Source organism: Panthera leo, chromosome D4 (genome assembly GCF_018350215.1).
Source record: "Panthera leo isolate Ple1 chromosome D4, P.leo_Ple1_pat1.1, whole genome shotgun sequence".
Taxonomy (NCBI): domain Eukaryota; kingdom Metazoa; phylum Chordata; class Mammalia; order Carnivora; family Felidae; genus Panthera; species Panthera leo.
The window spans coordinates 25897946-25915816 of NC_056691.1; the positions used below are offsets into that span (position 1 = coordinate 25897946).

Genomic DNA, 17871 nt, shown 5'->3' on the forward strand with positions numbered 1-17871 from the left:
AAAAGGACACATATTGCGTGATCCTATTTATATGAAATATTCAGACGAGGCACATGCACAGAGATGGAAAACAGATGAGTGGTCGCCATGGGCTGAGGGGAGGGGGAAATGGCAAGTGACTGCCTAATAGGTACAGGGTTTCCATTTGGGGTGATAGTTGTGCAAAATTGTGAATTTACTTAATGCCATTGAACTATACACTCTAAAATGATACATTTTGTGTTATATGTATTTTATACCACAATTTAAATAAATAGTTGAAAATTAAAAAAAAAAAAAACTAAAAATCTTCAAGAAACAACAAACCCAGTAGTATTTCTCATCCCTGTGCCCAATAGACATTACTAATTGATCATGGAACTCTTGCACTAAGCCCCTAATTCTCTCAGCATAATGCCTTATGCAGTCACTTCCAATCAACAGAAGAAGGCATGGATGAAAAAAACCTGTTTCCATCTTAGGCAAGGAGCCCACTGTCACCACACAGGATGTCCAATCTAGAGCAACAGCACAATGGATCCCAGATCCCACCAGAAGCAGGCCTGGGGCTGCTCACTTCTTGCCTCCTCCTTCAATCAGAATTGGTACAGGGTCTGTTATGGCTGAGACCACTTATGCCAACGTCGGTCACAACAGCTGAGATTAGTCAAGGGCCAAGTGGCAGAGAAGAAACCATCTTACTTTTCCTATTAAGATCCAATACCTAGCAGCTCCATATTGTTAATTCCCAAAGATTTCAAAGCAGCCTGCTTGCAAGTTGAATTTCAGGGGAGAGATGGGCGTGATTTATGGTGACAGCTATTAAGCTTTTATAGAACATAATACATGTGTTCTTGCTCCTACCGTAAAATTGATTGTTGCTAATTAGTTAGGGCTGCCAGCTCACTTGTGTGTGAGAGGCTGTCACACTCCCTTCTCCTGGTCCTGCTAATTAGCCTTCTGAGCCTCATCCTATCCTTGTGTCCTGTAGCTTTCTCTTCCCTGTATATTTCTTATTTAAACAATCAAGCCTGCTTGTTGGCTTTGGTTGGTTTTAGATAGAGGTTCAACTTTGAGGGCGTAGAAATCCCTGTGGGCAGTCTAACGATGTCAGGTGAGACAAATAGTTTTTTGCACACCAGCAGGCATTATGCAAGTGCATTTGACCCAACATGAACATCTGCCTTTCAAACGCTCCTTTTTTACTGAGGGCTGACTTCTAATGAAATCACTTGAACTCTCAGGTACTTGGTTTAGGTCATCACCTTCTGGGTTGCAGGAATCTGGGACGGAGGTCATTCTGCTGGAATGATGGCTCATAGATGTGTGCAGCAATGAGAACACCTGGTCTGGGCAGCCCTTTGGCCACGGTGGCAGCCGCCTGGTGTGGTGCGTTAAGTATCAGCTTTAAGAGAGATGCTTTGAGGCGCTGAAGGTATCCTGACAGTGATTGAGCCTGTCTGCAGCCTTGCAGCCCTCGGAGGGGCTCTGGCATATTTGTGCAGGGAGTGCTGGTGGTATAATTGCTGTTGGCATTTCCATGGGAAAAGAAGGTCAATTCTGTTGGATTTTTCTGAGAGCAGGGAGCCTGCTTTGTCCAACTAGCATGTATCTCCAACCAGCGTGAATCTAACGGTGACAGTCTCATGAAGTTATTATCACATATAGTGACAATAAAAAGGAAAGGGTTTTCCTAAATACAGTTCTGCACCTAATGAAGCTTGTTCACTCCTCTGTTCAATGAGCCAACAAAACAGTCAGGCGCAGAGAGAGAAAAATCCCGTTTACACTGATTGCATCGTGCATGCCTCTGCCCACCTCCTGTGAGGCAGCTTATTTCACACATCCCCATGACAGAGTAATGTGACTTCATTGACTGGCAAGCAGCTGTTGGTACAGCATGTGAGGTGTCTGGGTGTGTGTGTGTGTGTAATGCCCACACACTGAAATGAAGAGGGAATAGAAAGCGTGACACAGCCACTGAAATTTAAAGGGGAAGTATGCCTTTATTAAAATTCACGTATGACGGTAGAGGCTGCGGCTATATTAAAATCTGAGCGTGTCTACAAACCCAGCTGCCAAGCGAAAAAAGAGGGAACTGATTTCCACCCGTTGCTTCTGAGCAAGGCTTCAGATCCTAGGTGCTGGAAAGACAGACCCAAGCACTGAGACTCGGGCTGGATCAAACAATCAAGTTATTAGGATCGAGCTCTCCAGCCACCAGTGCTACATACTTCTTTTTCTGCTCCGCACTTGGGGCTTCTTTGTATCTGCTGCTGTTCCCCAGCAGGGAGGGGATATGGGTCCAGTGAAAGGTGACACTTGACGACATCTTCTGACACTTTGCTGCAGGGATTCATCGGACACCAATCCATAGCTGATGGCATTGGGAAAGTCTGAAGGGGAGGCCAGTGGTATTTGCACATGTGTATAACCATTTTACTTCCAAGAAGGCTTCTTGGATAGAAGACCAAGGGATGAAATAAAGAATCTGATGCTTCATGTGACTTTTTAGTGAACTCTTTGCTGTGACAAATCTGGATCACTGGGCACCATGGTTAAGGGGAAATGTGACTGAGAAAGCTAGTCATGTTTCCGAGGGTCATACGGAGTTTGGCAGCTGAGTGAATCACTCTTTTGCTCAGATTATCAGGTAAGTTGGCTCTTAGGGTTTATAGCTTTCCTTTTATTTTCATCGTCTTCCTGTAACCTAGGACTTCATGACTATGCTCATTGCTCTCTTTGCTGTAGGGGGCATATTCCTACTAGAAAATATGCTACTTATATAATGCCACGCCCCCCATTCAGGAACCTATGATAGCCCCCATCTACTTATCGGACCAAATCTAGACTCCTCAGCTAACCCACAGGTGCTCTATGATCTGTCGTATTTGACCAATGGAAGCTCCACTGAAACCTCTATCCCACTCGCTCTCTTCACACCCCTGATTAACCAAAGCAATCATGTTCCTACTACCCTGACTTTATGTCTTTGCTTCTCCTCGTTTCTTAAGAGTCTTCCTCCACTTTACCTCTAACTATTCAAGGAGATCCACTCTTCACAGTTCAACCTAGACCTTTTGTTTTTGTTTTAATTCTATGAAGCCTTTCCTACAATTACCATCCACATTAACTTCACCTTCTTAACTTCATATCCCTCCAGTAGGCAAATGCTTGGCAGTGTATTTTGCATTAGCATCTTGCCTTGATCTTGGCATCTGGAAGGAAGTTTCTTACCTTCTCGGTCTCCAGAATGCCTACTCTGCCACTCTGACATAAAGAACATTGAACTTGGAAGCAAAAGACCAAGGTGGGTGTTTGGCTATAGAACCGAGCAGCTGTGCAGCCTTGGACAAACCCCTTGGCCTCTCTGAGCCCCTCCTTCTCAGCTGTAAAATAGAACTCGGGAAACAGTCTATTTCACAGAGTTGTTTTAATGTTCAAATTAAAGAACATGGGAGAGTACTTTATGAGCCTGAAAGTGCTCGAAGAACAGAAGGCCCCATTATTATTGCAGTTGTGTGCAATATTTAGTGTTACATCAAACCAGTAAACTGCGTCTGTAAGGCACTGAGAGATCTTGAGTGCTAAATTGCCTGAATAGCAGTGGTCACAACATGTAACATTTATAGAACATTTTATTTGTCAGGGTACTTTTTATTTAGAATTCCATTTTGTTCTCGCTAGGATACAGGGGTCAAGTATTTTTATTCCCATTTTCCAGCTTAAGGAAAGAAATCGAAGTTGGACAGATAATTTTAAGTAAATTGCTCTAAGCCACATAGTTATTAGCGATGATTGGCCTAGGGCTTCCTTCCTGCCTGTTCCTCCCTGCCTACAAATTGTGGTCATTTTCCCTCATTGCTTCCCTTGTTACCACCCCGGGCCTTGCACAGAGGACACTCTCCACTTCATTTGTCCCTTCTCTTCCTCCATGGGCATTTTCCTCCTTGGCCTTCAAGGGTTCTTGTATGCTTAGAGTGGTTTTGTCTGGGCTTGTCGTCACTGTGCACATTCATAAGGTGGAGGGACGAAATATAAGAATATTTTACTGTGCCTTACAAACATCAGTGGTTCATTCAAGTGTTTTTAGGTGGAGGGGCCTGGACCAAATAAGTGACCGGAGTCCGGTGTTCGGCCCTCACTATTCATTCACATCCACATTAACTTGAAGCCCCACTGCAGATTTCAGTCCTCCTGAGAAATCAGGTTCTTTCTGGAGGCTTGTCTAACCAGGTCCCAGGTCAGGCTATCAGGCCTATCAGGCAGGGGTGGGCACTTTTTAGCCATACCCCCTGGAGGCAAACTGTCACCAGCTGATTTCTTCCTCAACTTCAACATACCATAGAATTTGACATTGGTGGTTTGTTTTTTTTTTTTTTTCTTGAATGCATTTGTTTAATATCATCTACTCCAAATATTTGATCATTTCAGTACTTTGGACCTTGCCAATTCCTATTATAAATGGTCCATATTAACCTATAAGAACAGAAGTTTTAATCACACCAAGTATAAGTAGTTCCCTGTATAATAGCAGCATCGAAACTCTCTTAGGAGAAGACAATTCCTATACAAGACTTCGTTATAAAACCTGGGGAAGCATAACAGGGGCCGGCTTTGTCTGACCACCCCCCCCCCGTAGTATCCCAACAGGATCCCAAAGCCCAATGGGTGGAAACCATTCTCTCCTCTCTAAAGCAGTGCCATTAGGTAAGTATTACTTAGTTCTGCACTCCTCATAACTGGTCTCCAAAAACGGAGTTTGTATCATTGACTGCAAGATTTGGAAGCATTCCAGCAGACAGAAGCACACAAAATGAGTCTTTATCCTAAGACACAGAGGAAAGGGACCCGAGCCCCATGACTCTCACATTATAAATTTTGCTCGCAGCTCATAAACTGCCCTCATCACCATGCTTCTTGACATGGATTCAGACCCAAGGTTTTGCAGCTCATCAAAGATGGAGAGTATAAATAGGCAGAGGACAAAAGAGGTAAATCTGGTAGCTACAGAGAAAGGGTGATTTGACTTCTGGTACAGACCATAGCAATAGTCCACTGACTTCATATCGCCTTTATCTTCCCTGCTTCCCCCTGTTCTTAATCTGTTGAGCTATTTATTGTATTTGGACGATAAATGTCTATTATGATAAGGATCAGAGTATAATGAAAATGGCATTGGGTTTAAGGGCAAACAAATGGGTTTTGGGTCCTGGCTCAGCTCTGGGAAATTAACACTTTTACTATGCCTTGCTGTCTTCATTTATAAAATGGATAGGTTATGTAAGGTCTTGTTTGAGCTCTTGGAGAACATCCATCTGCTGTGGAGACCTCAAGCACTTCCTTAGAAAGGTAGTGAAGACATTCCACCTAGACTGTTGAGCTGAGCATGTTTGTTTGCCTCTTATTAATTCAGTGAAGGGAAGGAGAGGTGGAAATCCTTAGTGGGTAAGATTTTTCAATAGATTTCCGGAAGAGATAGTGTGGGGTTGCCATGTGCATGTGTGAAACACAGTGAAGGAATCTTCATCTCAGAATATGATATGGGGTTCTTCAGTGGAGGCAGGACAGCCCTGTTTGGTGGAACCTGGGATGGCTTGGGGCCAGCAGGTGCATCAGGTGCACTAGAGAGTATCGGTGGGAAAGGGCTTAAACATAGTGGGGGGATAATGGCATTAGTGGTATGCACCTCCCCTCCAATCTATCAAAGAAGCAGATTGCCCATTATTTATCCTCAGACCAAAATGAAGAAACAAATTGAAAGCACTTCTATGCAGAAATTGCCAGATTGCCCTAGAGGATGAGGGCTAATAGTATAGATAGTGAAGTCCAGGGTAACGTCCTTTTTAGTCTAGCATGTTTATGCTCTAGCTTCATGGTCCACTTTCTGCCTATTTGCCCTAAAGCAAGGCCTGTCTATCTATGTGTTCTACCAATGACCCAATTCCTAAGCAAACTTACTATCTGAAAACAGAATTACTGCCATAAGAGCACAAGATACCCTTACTAGCTACCCGGTCTTTCATCCTTAAACATCAATAAAATTTAAGATCCACCATACACATGAGGACAATAAGCACTGAAAGAAAAGATCCAAAGAGGAAAACTGACATTGGAAGAAACAGAAGTATTTTAGGAATCAGGAGAGAATTAAAAACAAAACAAAACAAAAATACTCCCTGACTTGAGATTTTATATACATAAATCAAAGTTAGGTAGCTATGAAAAATGAATCATAAGATAACACAAATTTACTCATAAAAATTAAATATATGATGGCAGAACTAAAAGTTTCAATCACAGGTCTGAAAGATAGTGTAGAAAATTTTCCAGAATAAAGAGCAAAAAGACAGAGATAGACAAGGTTGGGGAAGAAAGGAGAAGTAGAAAAGGAATTCATGAGAGAGAATTCATACAGTTCAACTGTATCAGGAAAGGTGACAATATGGCTACTAAGATTTCCAACTAATAATGAGAACACAGAAAAAAAATGGTAGAGAGAAAATTAACAAAGAAAAAACCAGAGGACAATTTCCCAGTGTTGAAGAAGCCCCAGACCTCAAATTGAGAGGTCCACCAAATTTCAACAGGATAAATGAAAAATCTACCTATCTGAATTAGACACTAAGGACAATGTTTTTTTTTAATTTTTAAATTTTTATTTTTTATATGAAATTTATTGTCAAATTGGTTTCCATACAACACCTAGTGCTCATCCCAACAGGTGTCCTCCTCAATACCCAACACCCACCTTCCCCTCCCTCCCACCCCCCCATCAACCCTCAGTTTATTCTCAGTTTTTAAGAGTCTCTTATGGTTTGGCTCCCTCCCTCTCTAACTTTTTTTTTCCTTCCCCTCCCCCAAGGTCTTCTGTTAAGTTTCTCAGGATCCACATAAGAGGGAAAACATATGGTACCTGTCTTTCTCTGTATAACTTATTTCACTTAGCATCACACTCTCCAGTTCCATCCACGTTGCTATGAAAGGCCATATTTCATTCTTTCTCATTGCCACGTAGTATTCCATTGTGTATATAAACCACAATTTCTTTATCCATTCATCAGTTGATGGACATTTAGGCTCTTTCCACAATATGGCTATTGTTGAAAGTGCCGCTATAAACATTAGGGTACAAGTGCCCCTATGCATCAGCACTCCTGTATCCCTTGGGTAAACTCCTATCAGTGCTATTGCTGGGTCATATGCACCAGAATTTTTCTCGAAGCTAGAACAAGCAATCCTAAAATTTGTATGGAACCATAAAAGACCCCGAATAACCAAACTAATATTGAAGAAGACCAAAGTGGGAGGCATCACAATCCCAGATTTTAGCCTCTACTACAAAGCTGTAATCAAGACAGCATGGTATTGGCACAAAAACAGACACATAGACCAATGGAATAGAATAGAGACTCCAGAATTGCACCCACAAAAGTATGGCCAACTAATCTTTGACAAAAGCAGGAAAGAATATCCAATGGAAAAAAGACAGTCTCTTTATCAAATGGTGCTGGGAGAACTGGACAGCAACATGCAGAAGGATGAAACTAGACCACTTTCTTACACCAGTCGCAAAGATAAACTCAAAATGGATAAAGGACCTGAATGTGAGACAGGAAACCATCAAAACCCTAGAGGAGGAAGCAGGAAAAAAACCTCTCTGACCTCAGCCACAGCAATTTCTTACTTGACACATCTCCAAAGGCAAGGGAATGAAAAGCAAAAATGAACTATTGGGACCTCATGAAGATACAAAGCTCCTGCACTGCAAAGGAAGCAATCAGCAAAACTAAAAGTCACCCAACAGAATGGGAAAAGATATTTGCAAATGACATATCGGACAAAGGGCTACTATCCAAAATCTATACAGAACTCACCAAACCCCACACCTGAAAAACAATCCAGTGAAGAAATGGGCAGAAGACATGAATAGACACTTCTCTAAAGAAGACATCCAGATGGCCAACAAGCACATGAGAAGATGCTCAACGTCACTCCTCATCAGGGAAATACAAATCAAAACCACACTCAGATACCACCTCACACCGGTCAAAGTGGCTAAAATGAACAAATCAGGAGACTACAGATGCTGGCGAGGATGTGGAGAAACGGGAACCCTCTTGCACTGTTGGTGGGAATGCAAACTGGTGCAGCCGCTCTGGAAAACAGTGTGGAGGTTCCTCAAAAAATTAAAAATAGATCTACCCTAGGACAATCTTGATGGTAGGGAAGAAAAGTCATTCGATTTTGATGCTTAGAACATCCTCCTTCGAGTGGCCCAGAAGTTCTCTGTATGACACTAGATGTGGAAAAGAAAATGCAACCCTGGCATCTACTGAGGTTTGTAGCATAAGGTTGGCCATATTGATATAAATTATGTTTATTGCTTTTCAAGTTTTAGTCGCATAAGACACTTAATTGTAGCATATTGTAAGTTGAATGTACATAAGAACGGTTGTGACGCAGTTGCTATAAAAGTCAAGCTCAAAGAATATGTGAAGTGATTGGGGTAGATGGAAGGTAGAGGGACTCATATGCTCATGATATACAGAAGAATATTGCATAATGGCTTAAAAAGATATAGTGTGATAGTTTATCAATAGAAGGACTAAAAATAACATAGCTCCCAGTTACTGGGAAGAGGTGGGAGACAGTGTGAGTAAAATCTTTCTCTTGAAGAGCAGAGAATTGATAAGTGTCTTAAATTGGGGAAACAGGAACAGAAAGCACATATATTGATTAGAGTTATGGAGGAAGTCCCTAGAAAACAAAAATTCAAACTGGATTGAATTGATCACCCAGGAGAATGGGATCGAGGACAGGGAAGCACGTGGAAGGGTAAAATTTCTTACCATTGTGAGCTCTTCAGCACTATTTGATTTGTTACCATGTCTGTGTATTGTTTTCCTTAATATTTTCTTGAAAATTAAAAGACATGGCTTCTTTTCTAACATTGAGAGGTTCTGTTTGCAAAGACAACAGCCTAGAGATAAATTAGGTTAAGCCACATGAAATAGCTGATATTTGTCTCATTTGGGCCTGCACAAATGGAAACTTCATTTGGTTCAACCTAAGTAGTTTTCAGACTTGGGACTTTAATGTGGACATGTCTTTTTATATGAAGGTCCAGCGTGTGGTCAAGTCTGTGACATCGTGGCATTTTGGAAATGTCATAATTAATTATGGTCAACACAGCCCTTCTTTCCAACCAACATTTCAAGCCCTGCTCAACTTACAAGGGAGAACTCACAAGACACATCCTCCAAGCCCAAATCCTTTATTCAAAAGATTTAATTCTTTTTCTTCTAGACACCCTTAACCCTGTATTTTTCACATCTGTCATAGAAGTTTTTATATTCTGCCTTTGACAACCATTAGTGTATTTGTCTCATCTCCCTGTTAGAATGCCCATCCTTTGGGGGAAAGATTCATGTTCTACTGGGGGAGACTGCATGGTTTTGAAACCAATCTGAGCTTGCCTTAGCCACTTTCTAGCTGTGTGGCTTTGGGCAAATTACTTCACATCTCCAGCACTCAGTTACCACATTGCCTAAATGGAAACAGTGATGTCTGTCCCCAGGTCCAGCAGAATGTCTCAATAGGAGAACGTTTGTACAATGCTTAACACAATGCGTAGCACACAGCAGATGTGTAATTAGTAACCGCTGACACCCTCTTCTCCTTCTTCATCCTTGAGTCTTCCACAGTGCCAAACACAATTCTTTTCACACAGATGCTTGCCCGGGGAAATGAGGGGGTAAAAAAGAATTGAAAGATGCTACGAGTATTGCAAAACCCTTTGAAGAAAGTAAACAGTAACATTACCTTTTAAACTATGAGTTCTTAATTAAGAATATTAAAGAGGAAATACCATTGGTCTCTGCTTTGCCTATTAATTGGACAGAAAGCCCTCTAGAGATGGAAAACAGTTGAGATTGAAAACATCTTGTCTGTCACCCTCCATCTTTCGCATATTGGCCATGTATCATTGGTTATGAGCTCCGCTAGAATTGGAGCAGAGTCTATAGCCATGGAAAGCAGCCTGGGAAGCTGCCATGGAATTCTAGACCTTATAAAATGCCCACTGTTCTCCCATTGTGCATTAAGCTAAGCACTTGGCCCTTTCTCTTGAGTTTAGAGCTTTGCTCATAAAGACTCCAGCCTGCTTTTCTGAGATTGGCTCAATGGTTCCATGAGCCTTTCCTGAGAGGCCCACTTGCTTAACACTTTGCTCATCCTTCCCATCACCATCGATCCCATTCTGATCTAGAACATGTATGCCAGAGTGTGCGCACAGAGAAGATAGTCAATATGTTTACATTAGACACAGGTCAGGGAAGCCCTGAATGCCCACTGGTCTGGTTTCTGAATTACCCCCACCGAAACCTAAAGGTGTCTTTCACAATGGGAGCATCCATGTAGACGGACATCAGTAAAGCCCAACTATCTTGAAGAAGTCAATTAGGAAAATGTGATGGCTACCAGTTTAAGGTATTGAAGGAAGGAAAGTTTCCATGGAGAGGGCACAGGAGTGGAGGGTTGCAAATGATAAGACAGGCTCCAGTGTAGAAGCCTTGGATGGAGGCTTGTGCATACAGCTTCGGAGGGGGAAGCAGGGTGTGAAAGGGATGTTCTCCATCCTTAGGAGCGGGAGGAGCTTTGGAGCTCAGGGACGCAGGGTCAGAGGGGTAGACGGATAAGACTCTCTGGCCCACCTGCCAGGATTTTGTACCATCACTCTGCATAATTATTCTTGAAAATATAAACATTGCCAGGGCTGACTGACAAGTATTGTTCCAGCAGGGAGGGCTGTCAGGGCAAATCAATCCAATTCCACCACATGCCAGTGTGTAAAACAGATATAATTTTGGCTGTTAGGGGCTGTCAAAGCGAAGGATGTGCCGTATGTGTATTTTGAAGTGTGGTGTTCCCTTCAGTCTCACAGCTTGAAAGATTTCTGGGGCTTTCCCCCTCCCTGGATGTTTTCTACAAGAAGTTTTTGGATTTTAACTTCAAATAACTCCATCGCCCTTATCTATGGTGACATTGGATTTCCATTAAGCTCCATTCCTGCTCCCTTACCCCCACAGCTGCCCTGCTCTTGTTCAGCACAGGAGCCTTGAAATTCCGTTTTGGATGAAAGGGTCCTTTGCTGCCACTGGATGTTGTATGAGGCATCCACGTAGGAAACTGATACCCTCTCAGGAATGTAAAGTCACTTGCGAAGTATCTTGCCCATCACTGGACCCAATGCCAGGCTTAGCCCAAAGGCTTATGACGGTCTGAGCTTCATGGACCCCTTGGGAATCCCTGGAAGTCTACTCCCTCCCTTGGTGGCTCAGTGCTGTGATGAGCATCAGAGTTGAGGCCCTCAGAAGGTGGCTCACTCAACATCTTTCCTCACTCTTCCAGAATGTTTCTGTATCTCTTAACCACTGTGCCCTAACTGGCTTCCACAAGAATCTCTTCTGCCAGTTTCCTTCTCTCCCTTCCTTCCTCCCTCCCTTCCTCCCTCCCTTCCTCCCTCCCTTCCTCCCTTCCTTCCTTCCTTCCTTCCTTCCTTCCTTCCTTCCTTCTTTCCTTCCTTCCTTCCTTCCTTCCTTCCTTCCTTCCTTCCTTCCTTCCTTCCTGTGCCTATTTAATTCCTTACTCTCTACTATTCTCCTTAACTTACCAGCACCCTTAAATCTCTCCCTCAAACTCCCCCAGCCCCATCCTCTAGATTTGCCGCCATGCTATCTCTAGACTGACCTTTGTGCCCTGACCCATCCCCCACTCCCTTTTGCCCCCATCTCCCACATGTGCAGTCTCTACTCACCGCCTCCACTTCTTCCCACTTACTCCTGTGCCTCCATCAAGCCACCTTCTGCTCCTCAGGCTCATTTATGGCCCTTTCTCAGGTGTACATTTTGGTCACATGGTTCCTTATTCTCTGTTTTGATTACCTGACATGTTCTAGGCCCAGCAGTGAGTGTGGGGAAATCGTATCCCCAAAGCATTCTTGCATATGCCCTTAGACCCTGATTTTTAAGCCATTATGATGAGATATCGTCATATCTTGCAGCACTTTCACCGAGGGTAGCTTTTGTGTCATGTGTTTATTCCATATGGAGTTTGGCCACAAGAACGACTCTGAGGAAGATCACCATTTACTCTCTAGACATCACTGAGGGCATTGATCCCCTGTGTAAAATCCATTTGATATATTCCTTCAAAAACTAAATGCCATGAAGAATCTTACTTACTGTAAGGAGTTTCTCTGCTTTTACATATGGGCAGTCAAGATTTTGTAAATTACTGTGTTTCTCTTTTGGCTTCTGCTGCAAGGACGCTTGGAGTCAAATTATGACTTAATGTGAATGACCATGTGGGCCCCTCGAATCTGCACACTTGCATTTCTACTAATATGTCTCTTAGCCTTCTATTCCACTTTCCCTGACTCGAGTTTTGATTTGAGTTTTTTTGTTTTTCTTCGCATAGTCACAGCAAGTACTCAAAAATCTTTTGTGAATGAAGCAAAGGTGTTAGTAAAAGATACGATAGATTCAAGTATGTGTGTTTTTCTGCTTCTTTAGGTTGTAGGTTGCTTGATGACAGGGGTTACTCTGCCTATTCTTTTGCTAGGCCCTAAAAAAATGTCCAGGCTACAGTTGGTGCTTTGTAAACACTTACTGAGCTAAATTGATGAAAGTCAACCCACAGCTCGTTAGGTGGACAAAGTTGAGCTCACACAGTTTTTCTTTCATTTTGTTTTCTGTAAGAAAGTCAAGGCAGAATATTGTAGTAGAAAGAATTTTAGCTCTGCCGTCACTGGTTGGACAACCTTGGGTGAGTTACTTAGCTCGACTGAGCCTCTTTTTACTTTAATCTGAAAATGGAGATAAGGATACCCTACTGGACTGCTGTTAAGATTGATAATTCTTGTAAACCTCTTAGCGCATTTTCTGGCCCATAATAGCAATGTGCACATGTTAGGCCCTTCCCCACTTCCCCATTTCATTGGAAATAACACTTGGTAAAGGATAAGTGGATTGCTCTATGACCACAAGTAAGTCAATTAATTGTGGTGTCATCTGTAAAATAAATGTGACTGTTGACCTCATTCAGAGAGATATGAAAATTAATTGATGGTAATGCACATTGGGATTTTTTGCTGAAAAGTACTTAAGAATGGCTCAGTATTATGATAAGTTCTATTTCATCATTAATATTATTTATGAATATTTGGCCTTGTCTTCTCCTGGTATGTTTTATGTCTGCGGTCTTAATTGCATTTATTTCCAATTTAGTACCAACTTGTATTTTAATAAAAATGTAGATGAAATTGAAAAACATAGTTCCAGTCTTTCATGCAACTTTATTTTTACAAGGTGGATGATTTTACCTTTTCAGTATGCTGCCCACGAAACAGACATAAAGATGTTTAGTAAATAGTATTTGTTCATCCTACTTAAAATCAAGCTCAGGTATTTTTCAAGGTATTTAAGTTTTAATTCTTACTTTTCTCACTCTTATTTTGTTGACAATTTTCTGATGAAGTTCTTCATTATGAGACATTTGGTCCATTTCAGAAGATAAACACGAATGTTTCAAGTATTTTATAGAAGACATGTTAGCTAGATGAAATCCCTATTGCCGTTTAACATCAGGAGGCCCTCACTGCCTTCAGTCTCAAAGGGGGGCTTGTGTTACAGAATCCAGTGTCCCCTTCTCGGTCACCATCTAGCTGTGTGGCCCTGGTGAAGACGTGTCACTTGTTGACTGTCAAACATGAGTCAGTCAGCCTCAATAATCTTTAAGTTCTTTTGCCATTACAGTGTCAGGTCCTTTGCAATGGAACCGCTGAAGGTGATCCCTCCATTTGGGTCTGTAAGGAAACAGAGAGACCACATCTACTCCAGAATATTATCTTCTAGAATTTAATCCTTTTTACTTTTCTTCTCAGAATTTTAAAATATGCTTCCTTTTAACTGAAGATCACTTAGTACCTGGCATATATTAGAGATTTCAATTAATGACTCAATTTAAGGTTCATATGCTGAGCAGGACATGTGCACTGGGCCAAGGGGGCTTTCTATAAAGCCCCATTACTGAGGAAATTGGAAGGGCATAGTTCCAATTTCACCCTTAAGTGGGTAGGGTTTTATTGATTTATTTATTTACTTAGTTAGTTTTAGAGTTAGTAGTAATAGATACAGACGTGGATGAATACTTCACCTGTAGCCTGCGTGTGCATATATAGAATATCTGCTTCTGGGAGATATCAATACCAGGAACGTGATTTAAACCATCTGAAATTGCAAGTGTATCCATAAACTACTGCAGGTACTTGTGAGAAAACGCATTTGTCAGTGGTCGTAATTACGTGATACTAACAGAAAACTGGAAATCTACTCAGTTCTGGTACTCCTGAAGCAAATGACCAAGGACCCCAAATTTCCACTCTGGAAAATTCCATTAATGACAAAGATGTCCGGATAGTTTTAGCCACTGATTTTTATTGCTGGTCATCAATTTCTCTCTGATTCTATAAAGTAGATTTATTCACAGAATATCTAATCACGTGCTTTGTTTTGACTGTATCAGGGTACATGGATCGGTCTGCAGACCACCTGAGTTTGACGGTGTATTTGTTACACCACCTACATCTCTTACTGATACCTCCTTGTCTTCAGGCAAGGTGAATTTTAAAGAAAAACTTTCCTATGAAGGCTTTTTTTAAAAAGCAACTATCTTTTTGAGTTTTCCTCCAAATGTAAAAAATTTATATGCTTACCTGATAGCTTATTTATCATGGGATCTTTAGACTCACTTCACTCAGAATATTTTGTATAAAATGAATCCAAATGTTCATAGGGCCCTTAAAGACAGTGTTATTTAAAGTGCTAGTCCACCGTGACGTAAAGAGCTTGTCCAGAATGTGAATCAGTGCATTTCTTCCTTCATGAAGACAGTCTTGCTCCCAGAAAAAGTCACCTTAATGCCATTCAGACCGCCAGACCAAACCTCCCGATGCTGGGCTCTTAGCTACAGCACTGAAAGACTCAGGATAAATGGAAGTCCAGTGTTTCTGCAGCTTAGGCAAGTTACTGAACTTGTCTGTGCCGCAGGCCCTGAGAATGGAGACACTGGTAGGGTGGAGAGGGAGAGTGTAGGCAGGGGAGCTCAGTGGATGAGAGGAATAACCAGCAATGAGGGGACAGAAATGGTGCATAGACTGATGGCTCCTTAAAGTAGATACTTTGAGATAACTGGAGCTCTAGCTGAAGAGAGGGGGCAATGGCCAGAAATCAGGCACACAGGCGGTGAAGTACCTGGGGTTGAGGTTGGAGGATGGCCTCCATTTGAGGCCATGGAGGTCCTCGGGGCATAGCCAAGATTTTATTTGAGTCAAGGAGGGCCCCATACTCTCTTGGAAGAGATTAGGAAGAAATTCTTAGGTCAGTGAAAGGAGAGCTGCAGGTTAGTTATTCTCTCCACCCCTGACCTCTGAGAATTTGGCTGCTTTATGGCCTATAGGATTGTTGTCAGTTAACTGAAATGATATGATTAAATAGCATTTATCTGTGGCTGTTATTACCGTTTGATACATTTTTTCAATAAATATTTTTATTGTACCAACTGTATGCAAAACGCTGTAAGGCCCCGTCAGGAATGTAAATACAAACACAAAAGTGTTACCTGTGCTTCTGAGTGGCTTCTAGTCTTCTAAGAGAGAAATTTGGTTGAGAGGGAATACATTGGCAAAAGGCCACCCTTCATATAATCTATTGTGTCCCAAACCAATAGAGCAAATTAATGCAAAATAGCCCATTTCTGAACGAAAAGATGCACTTACTGCTTTCAAGGTCAGTATAGGAAAACTGGTCTCATCAATTTTAGTTTTGAAGGTGATGGAAATGTGGCTTTACCCATAGCTTTAAAAACTTAAACTTATTTCCCACCGATTTCTTCTCCTATCTGAAATTTTTTTTAAGTGTAAATCAAAAACGAAAAGAAGTTAAATACTTGCCTTGACATGATGAAAATAAATCAAGTGGCAATTTAATTCCCACTGAACATGTGACCACCGCGGAGTTAAATATTAGATTTAAATATGGCAGCTAATTCTCTGCAAGAATTAACATTTGTCTCTTTATATGGGCACTCTACCTAATGAACACATTTCTCTTCTCTTAAATTCAGCCGTTGCTACTGGAGCATGAGAAATTAATATACATTCTTATATTCATTAATATTGTTGCTCATAAAAGACCTTTTGATTTTTATCACCCTGAGTTCCCAGAGGCCCACGGAAGCCATCATTGCTCCAAACCACATGAATTATCGGGGGAAAAATCCTATTAAGGCAAAACCTTAATCACCGCTTGCATTTTATATCAAATTGTGTCTAAAAAGAAACTGTAGAGCATATCCATCAACAGAGAATGAATAAATAAATGGCGGTATAGTCCTTTCACAGAATATTATAAAGCAGTAAAAGCAAAAGGATGACTACTGCACACATACTGGAGCTCAATGTAACTCAATCTCCAGGGCGTTGTTGAGTAAAAAACGCAAGATGCGAAGAATACACATTCTCGCATCATATCTCATTAGGGATATAGCGTTAGTAGCAAACCTGTAGAGGAAATGATTAACACAAAATTCAGGGTAGTAACTGGGCCCCAGAAGAGAGTGGGGAAGTGGATACAACCAAGAAAGTCCCAGTGGTAGAGCGGTGCTTTCAACATACTAGTGATAGTCTGTTTCTTAAATGGGATGGTGGGCTTATGGGCATTCATTTTAATACTATTATTTCAACTACAGAATTTTGATTTATATTTTCTTGTGTTTTCACAATGCAGTTCACATTCAAGTTAAAAAAAAAGACAAAAAAAATTTTTTTTAATCTTCATTTATTTTTGAGTGAGAGACAGAGTGTGAGCAGGGAAGGAGCAGAGAGAGAAGGACACACAGAATCCAAAGAAGGCTCCAGGCCCTGAGCTGTCAGCACAGAGCCTGACGTGAGGCTCGAACCCACAAACCGTGAGATCAAGACCTGAGCCAAAGTCGGACGCTCAACCGACTGAGCCACCCAGGTGCCCGCCCCCCCCCCAAAAAAGACTTTTAAAGAAAGTTCATCAAATTAAACCACAGTAATAAATCTTCTGTGTGCTCAGCACCTGAGACATTGCACAAGACTATAGGAGATAGATAGGGTTGCTTTTAAACTCAGGAAGTTTCCAGTTATGAAATGAATGGAAGACATAAGCCAGAATTCAACTAAGCACAAGTCATGATATAATATGAATTCAGAGAAGGAGGTCGTCGGTGGTCAAAGTGGTCTTGGAAACTCTCAGGAAGTGAGAATTTGAACTCACCTTTGAAGGGTGAACTAAACAGAAAGGAAGCTGGGAGATTATGTTTACTTTTTATTCTATTGTTTATATATTCTATTTTTCTTGCCATGTGTAGCACAATTTATAATGGAAAAGAAACTGTGGTATGGAAGAAAAAAAAAAAAAAAACAAAACATTTACTCTGGATTCAGACCTGAATTCAAACTTCTACTTCTCTGTTCCCATGCTGTGAATCACTGAAATTTCTGCAGGCTCAGTTTCCCTGTGTACAAAATGCAGAGAAGTTTGCTTCCCAGGGCTGTGCGAGAAAAATGAGAGAATACTGTTGGCTGGACATTCCAAGCTCCAGAGGGCGTCCCGATCTCTTTTTAATACTGCCATTCAGGGACGAGCCTTCCAGAAAAGAATGGTGGCCAATGGGCTGGTGGAACCCTTGAGCTGAGAAGTTCAACATTTGATGGACAGGGTGAAGAGGCACATACTCCCACTACGGCTCTGTCCTCCACAGAGTCTCCTTTGGGGCTTCCCACTGGCTCTGTTCTTCTGAGAA

The 17871-nt window shown here is 41.6% G+C and overlaps 1 protein-coding gene across 1 annotated transcript in view; it reads left to right on the plus strand.

Moving 5' to 3' along the window:
* The window catches only part of NTRK2 (neurotrophic receptor tyrosine kinase 2), a 331708-nt gene that overhangs the window by 228656 nt on the left and 85181 nt on the right, over positions 1 to 17871 (plus strand). The gene's annotated exons all lie outside the window — the stretch shown is intronic.